This window comes from Eurytemora carolleeae, unplaced genomic scaffold (genome assembly GCF_000591075.1).
Source record: "Eurytemora carolleeae unplaced genomic scaffold, Eaff_2.0 scaffold308, whole genome shotgun sequence".
Taxonomy (NCBI): Eukaryota; Metazoa; Arthropoda; class Copepoda; order Calanoida; family Temoridae; genus Eurytemora; species Eurytemora carolleeae.
This window is the reverse complement of record NW_019396484.1, coordinates 415,408-423,341: the sequence shown is the minus strand read 5'-3', so window position 1 is coordinate 423,341 and position 7,934 is coordinate 415,408.

Here is a 7,934-nt window from a genome sequence, read left to right as displayed (position 1 = left end):
CGAAATGAAAAAATGTCCCTGGAACTCTGTAAAGGATGGATTGACGCTCAATTTAGAACAAAATATGGTGAAAGAGCCTGAAAAGAAACAGTATTAAAGGAACTATCGTCGTAGTTTTAATTGACCCTTCGGCCTCCATTTGAATATGGGCATGTACAATTCACAATAGTACCCTTGAACCTTCATATAAACAATAATGTGAGATATAACGTCGCTTGGTCATTGATGGGAGGCTTTCAGTTTTTGTATTCTAGAATATAATGTTTTTTTTTTTTTTAGCTAGAAAGCTAAATTCCAACAGGCAAAATTTGTTGGATTATTTTCTTTTATTTGCAAAAATTGATAGAAAAAATATTTCTTTTTTTAAATCTGATATTTCTGATTACTTTTATGGTCATAAGGAAAGTAAAAAAGTCATTTTTTTACTATTTTGCTTCCCACGAAACATGGCAGTTGGTAAATAGTTTTGATTGTCGTCTTCCATACACTGTATTAGATGTTAAAGGCTGTTTGCAGTTTATTTTATTTAAAAATCTTTTGCTCAAATATATTTTACTTTAAAGTTAATTTTACTATAATATGACTCCTATATAATATTTTTATTATTGTCTTTGGTATTAAATATCTTAAACAAATTCTGGAAGATGACATTCTAAACTATTTACCAAATGTCATGTTTGGTGGGACACCCTGTAGCTTGGGAACCCATGATCACACGAACCCTATGCTCAGACAAACAAACAAACACCCAATCACCATAACAAACAAACAAAGGTTACTGCTTTAAAGGGAGTGTTCGTGAAAAATGAAAGGGGGTATCAACTATATACAAATGTGGCGAAAGATAATCGATGACCATAGGGTGTAATATCTGAATGATTTGTTTTAAATTAAATAGATTTTTTTTCGGTCTAAGTCGTATGTTGCATCTTTCTGAATTTGTATGGATACTGCGTTCTTCGGTATTAGTCGTTTTTAACAATTTTCTCCTTATAGACGCAACAGATAGAAGTAAGATTAGAAGTGATCAAAAGCGCTTTTTTATTGCATTAAGCCTATACCCCCTTTCATTTTTCGCGAACACTCCCTTTAAATAAATATTTTTATCATACATAGCTTTAATAATAAAGATTTAGAGATGGGGTCTCAGAAAGCCATATAATTTTATTTTGTCAGATATCAATTATAAAATCAGAAGCTGGATGTCTAATTTCAAAATGGTGAAAGCTGATAACGTTTTTTGGTGATCACTGTATTTATTTTCAACTGAAAGGAATTGATAATTCTTCTTCGAACTTTTTCCTCCCTGAGATAATCAATTTGGTGAAATATGCTCAAGCTTTATCAGATCATTTTTCACCCAGTTCCCAGCTTCAAGATTAATCTCAAGATAATAAAATATATATTTTTATTTACATTTCTGGTTTAAAGGGACTGTAAGCTTAATTTCAAGTGACCATGGTTTTAAAAAATATTCAAAAATTAAGTAGGAAACAAATTGATTTCTACTTTTGACGAATATGACACATGTTATTAATTCCATTTTTATGGGTTTTTCAAATATATTTAAGATCTGTAGCTTTTTTATTGAAAAATCATTCACTATTTTTGTGTTTTTTTGGAACACCAGTCGACCGCCCTCGATACTCTACCGAATGCATCAAAAACCAATCTTTTGCAAAATTTGTTTACAAGGTTCTAGTGTAAGCCGTTTTTAAGTTATAAAGAAAAAAAAACAGAGGGGAGTGGAATAAACCATCCAACACCCCCATCATGACAAGGTTAAGGTTTTTTTTTAAAGGGAGTGACCGGCTATGTAAGGTAGTTGAACTGAGTATGCAGTGTTGTGGAAAACTTCTTGCGAATTCATTTGAGACATATTAAAGTTTGTAAAGATCTGTAAATCCTGAGTTTGAGCGCAAATTCGACGTTCAAAACTTCTACTTTGGGGGTGGATACGTTTTCATAAAACTTGGTGGTTTATATCTCTCATTTTCAGCTCAAGGAGTAGCTTCTAGTTTAAATATATTTGGTTTAAAGGAACTTTAAATCCCAGTTTTTACTTGTTTTTCATTTGGATTCAATGGGAAAAAGTTGAGTTCTGTCACTCTTGTATTTGATAATAAGATTTCTTCCTGAATCCATTTATTGAAATAACAAAAGAGAGAAATCAAACTAGAGAAAATAAAATCATCAAGAATTAGAAAAGTAGAGTTTAAATTTATTCAATGGATATATTTTATAGATCGTATGTTTGATTAACAGGGAATGAAAAGAAACAGAATAAACAGAAATGTACAAGCAAGATGAATCAAAAAACAGAGTTTCAAAGAAAAATAGAAGATAAATATAATGCCAATAACGAAAATCGACATTATAAATATTATTTATTATGTTCTACTGTAGACCCGGCTGTAACCTTATTAAATAAGGTCTTCTGTATATCCTGTATACCCTGTATATCTTGTATACCCTGTATACGCTGTATACCCTGCATACTCTCCAAACCTTGTATACCCTGAAAACCCAGTATACCCTGTATACCTTGTATACCCTGTATACCTTGTATATCCAGTATACCTTGCAGCTGGGANTATACCAAGTATACCCTGTATACCCTGTATACCCTGTATACCTTGTATACTCTTCCCTGTATACCCTGTTACCTTGTATAACCTGGAAGTTTCTGGAACAAAAACTTGATTTATTCCTTCTTCCCAAGCTCCAGATACTTGCTTCAACTGGAAAGAAAAACAAAACAGAGAAATAACAAAATTTTCTGAAGGTACTTAAGCTTCCCCTGAGTTCCATACCCCCCCCCTTTTTGACCCCTAAAAATTAACCATGTATCTAGATTTAGCGCGCTCCAAAATCAACTAAGATCGATTTAACAATTTTGTACCCTGTGACCCAAAGCAAAAAACATAATTTTTTCAAAAAAAAAATTTTCAATTAAATTTTTCTTAAAGTTCAAGAAGAGTAAACTGTAAAGTGTAAAATTGATGTGTATAATAGTTAAATGTAAGTATTAATAATTTTTGTAAAAATTGTCGATTTTCAAAATATACCTTTATTTAAATATTTGACGGTTTGCAGTTCTCACCTTTTCCCCAGAAATCCCTGTGATTTCTAAAAATGCGCTGAAATCTAGGAACCGGTTTGTCTGAGAGAGGAAGTCGTCTTTGTTTTAAAGTGTTAAATACGAAAAACGTTAATTTCTTGCTAATTCTAAAATCAAAAGATTTTTTATATTTTATCATTAATACATGGTGTCATGGAAATATGATGATTTTAGATTTTATTGGGCTGTTGTTTAAATATTTTCTTTGCAAAGCCAAAGGTATCATTCTTTTCCGCTGGAATTCGCAAACGATAAATAGGCTTTTTCTCCGGCCATAGATATCTTAGAAATGTAAGACTAATGCCAAAAAATAGCTAATAGGCTAATTAGTTTATCATGTAATTACTCAACTAAGTGAACGGTCCCTTTGAAGTTTCATTTTATGTTTGCAACCCAGCAATATCATTTTATCTTTTCGTTCATTACATTTACATCTTTATTTCAATTACAACCAAATTCTTCAAATTCCATCATAATTATTTTTTCTATACAGAGATAACCATATAACACTGTAGAATAGAAAGACGTCATCGAAGCAATACTGAAGTTCATTTGATGTTGTGACATTTTTTCTCGTATGTTATTAAGTCAATTATTAAGTGAAATTATTCCACTCACGCTTCACAATTACTGTGTGTCATGCTCAATTGACTATTTAAATTAAAGTCATAATATTAGCCTTGAGGTCGACTTCCTATTCCAGAGGTTTTTGGTTATCATTGTAGTAAAGAAACATTTTATAAAATAATACTATAAACTTATTTTTTCAAAATTATTTATGATCATAATTTCTAATCTTCTAAGTAAGAAATTTAATGTTTGGCATGCAAGGAATATGTTTCCCATAACAGACAGGGTTACCCACAAAGGATGAGACTGCAGAGACGACTGTGCAGAATTTATACTACACTATTATAAAGGGTGTCTTATTATATCTAAGGAATTTATAAATAACGAAGAAAATTGATATGTAATACGATAATTTCATGATTTAAAAAAAAAACTTTTTTTATTAGTTTTTACAACTTTCTGTTCTTGCATTTAAAACCTGACGACATAAAATTGTCCGGAATATTATTCAAATTTTGTATGTATTGTATAGTGCAATGAAAAAAGAAAACACCTCTACGCTCGCGTCATTTTTTAAAATTGAAGATCATGCAAATTTGCATTTGTTGACTGAAATGTTAAATTCACAATTATTACTCAAAACTTTGTTTGATTTAGTATGCATGAGATCTGTGTTTATTTGGACAACCTTGAATGCAACCACCCACCTCCCTCAAATATAAATGCACCCCCAGTATTGTATGCTGCAGGGACTAAATTCCTACATATTAATCATTTACGTATTAATGCTTTGTGTGCAGTGGTCTAAAAATGCTTTTTTTAAGTATTAATGCTAAAAATATGAATAAGGGAAGAGGAAGGAGGCATGAAAACATATGTGAACATATGTTAGATCAAAATAGCCCAACCAGGGATATAGGGATAACAAGTCCTTTTTTCACAAATTTCAAGAATTGTATGAGAGATGTTTAATATCCTTCATTACATAGTCGACGAAAATAGTAGTAAATAATTTTACTAATAATAGTATCACCTGGATTTAGTTAAATGAATAGGATAAAATATTTTTATTATTAATCCTTTCAAAAAGTACCACAATGCTAAAGGCAAACGTACTATTAGATCCGTTTTTACAATCAGTGACACCTTGATGATATAGAATATTTTAAAGAACTGAAGTGGTTAAAAGCAAAAATTATGTTAAAAACCTTTAATTTGATAAATATTATAACAATATGAAATTAACACTGGGTAAAATATTTAGTGCAGAAAGTTAATTTAACCAACATTAGAGGGAAATTATGTTTGAAAGAAAGATTGCTGCTACATCTAGCGGTGAAAACTTATAACATTAAGAGGGTCTGTGTGGCCGACTGACTGAAAGTATCACACTCCCCCCCCCCTTCTTTCATTCCCAGCAGATATAGGGTGTCCCTCAAAACATGACAGTTGGTGAATAGTTTAAAATGTCTTCTTCCATAATTTGTAAAACTGTTTGATACCAAAGAGTATAACAAAACAATTATATGACAACGTCATATTATTGTAAAAATCATTTTAAATTAAAATATATTTGAGTATTATTTGACGGAGGGGAGGGGTGACATTATTGTATAGAATATTGCGTGTATGTTTAACACATCTCAATTGCCTGTGAGTGTTGACTGTTGCTAACAGATTCTAAGCCAGGTCAAAATCAGGATTACAGACGCATGCGCAGAACTCTGATTCACTTTTCCTTTCTCTCTCAATGCCACAGAGTTCAATTTTTCTTCGCTAGATGTAGATATTTCTCTTTGTAAACTTAGAATTTGAATCCACCATCTCAGCTAGTCCAAAAAATATCAGAAAGTTAAGGATATCTTTAAGAATTTCTAGTGCTTTAAAAGAAAGTTTATAAGGCTTTGCTAATCTGTGAATTTCTCGTTTCAATTTCCCCTTTTAAAGGAAACTTAATTAAAAACTTTTTCCTTTTTCATTTCATTAGGGTTGATGTCCATTATGAATTTCGGGTTAGTAACTTATTAGTTATTTATTTAGCAGGGCAATCGCAAGTGTGCACTGCTCTGGTTTAAAAGAAGTTGACATATTATTAACCAAGATTTTGTGTATCACTTCGCCTAGTGAAATGAAATTCTGGAAATTTCTATCCCCTCTAGTTGGGAGAATCTTCCTCTATATCTTCACCTTTTATCAGATTCAGAAAAAATGTTGTTCAAAAATTACATCACAAAACATCCTCATTTTCGATTGAATAATATTGAACTATCATTTTTAAAAATTATATTGGTAAGTTACATATGGATTTCATTGTATTAAAAATATTTACATTCGTTAAGATTTTTGTTTCTTCATAAAGTTTAACTAATTGGACTTTTATTTCATTTCAAGGAAAATACTCTCTTTTTTGAGTCATTATGTTTCCAAGGAAAAAGAAAAAATATGTTCTTTTTTATAAATAAAAATTTGACTATTCCAATAATTCAAAATGATTTATCTTTTTTTAACAAATAAAAGGCTAACTACTGAAATAAAAAATGATTAATTTAATAGCTTTTGCTACGAATTTGAATGTTACTCTAAATAAGAAGAAATTTCAATTTTAACTTTAAATTTTAAATTTTAACTATACTCTAAAAAAGTATAATTAATATCTAAAAAAAAACAATACAATTCAATTTTAACTGTTAACTTTTTAACGTTTTAACAGTATTAAAAAATCATTAGCCTTAACCATTAAGGTCTCCGACATTTTCATTGTTGCAATGATCTCGCAGCTTCTCTATAGTCTTGATTTTAAGCACAAGTATTATAAAAGCAAAGGAATCAAGTCTTTGCCACAAAATCAAATTTACAATTTTTATATAGACCTATGGACATGTTCAGAATTTTTTTTTATATAGACCTGGACATAAGTTCACCTGTTCTTTTATATAGACCAAGACATGTTCAGACTTTCTTTTTATATAGACCTGGACATGGTCAGGGTTTCTTTTTATATAGACCTGGACATGTTCAGACTTTCTTTTTATATAGACCTGGACATATGTTCACCCTTTCTTTCATTTAGACCTGGATATGTTCAGACTTTCCTTTTATATAGGCATGGACATGTTCAGGGTTTCTTTTTATATAGGCATGGACATGTTCAGAATTTCTTTTTATATAGACCTGGACATGTTTAGGCATTTTCTATGTAGGCATGGACATATTCAGGCTTTCTTAAAGCAGACTGCCTGAATATAAAACACTCATTTTCCTTGTCCATACTTGATTAGACTTATCTTGACACAAATCATCCCTATGTTACATTATTACACAGTGGGACTCAAAAAATTGTGGATTAGGATTCCTAATATTCCTGTATAATAGGAAGACAATATTTAAGCAATCATGTGTATTCTATAATTTGTATTCAATGTTGTTAAAAAGCAAATAGTTTTACCACCAGCTTAAATATGAAAATATGAAGTGAAATGGGTCTATTAACGTACTGCAGAATTGTTTTATTTCATTAAACATTATAAACAATTTCATTTCTTTTAAACATTATTACAATTATATTACATTATTAAAATTAATAATAAACCCTATAAATTTTTATGTTAAACTATTTATTACAATTGTTTATATTTGTGTTTTTCAAATTCTCGTCTTTCTTTCTCACATAATGCACAAATTGTTTTTCCTAATTCCTAAACTAATTCCATTATCCATCCTCCTCGTTCTTCTATTTCCTTGTAATATTCCTAATCATGATAAACATATGTAGATTCCCCCCCCCATTTTTTCATTCTCCAACCTTCTCATTCTTAATTCTTTTATTTCCTTAGAATATTCTCAGTTCATTATACAGTTAGAACTTACAATACGTTATATTATTTATACTAGCCTGGAACCCAGCTTCGTCTGGAAATATAAACTTTCTCTAGAGTAAGAAAATTTAGACTTAATTAGCCCAATGAACTTGACATATAGCAATTGTGCAGTGTGAAGACACAGATTTCACCTAATAAGTGTTTATATACAGTGAAACACTTAATAACGAATACATCGGAAGAATTTATCAAATGTCGTCTTGACAATTTTTCAATGAGTTTTATACTATATTACGTAAATTTCAGTATTTGCGAAAATAAATAAATAGCCATGAATATACGGGAACAGTTTTAAAGAGTTCCATTTAATCATTTGATTAAAAAACTAAATATCTGCAACATTCCATTATCAGAAAGTGAAGAAT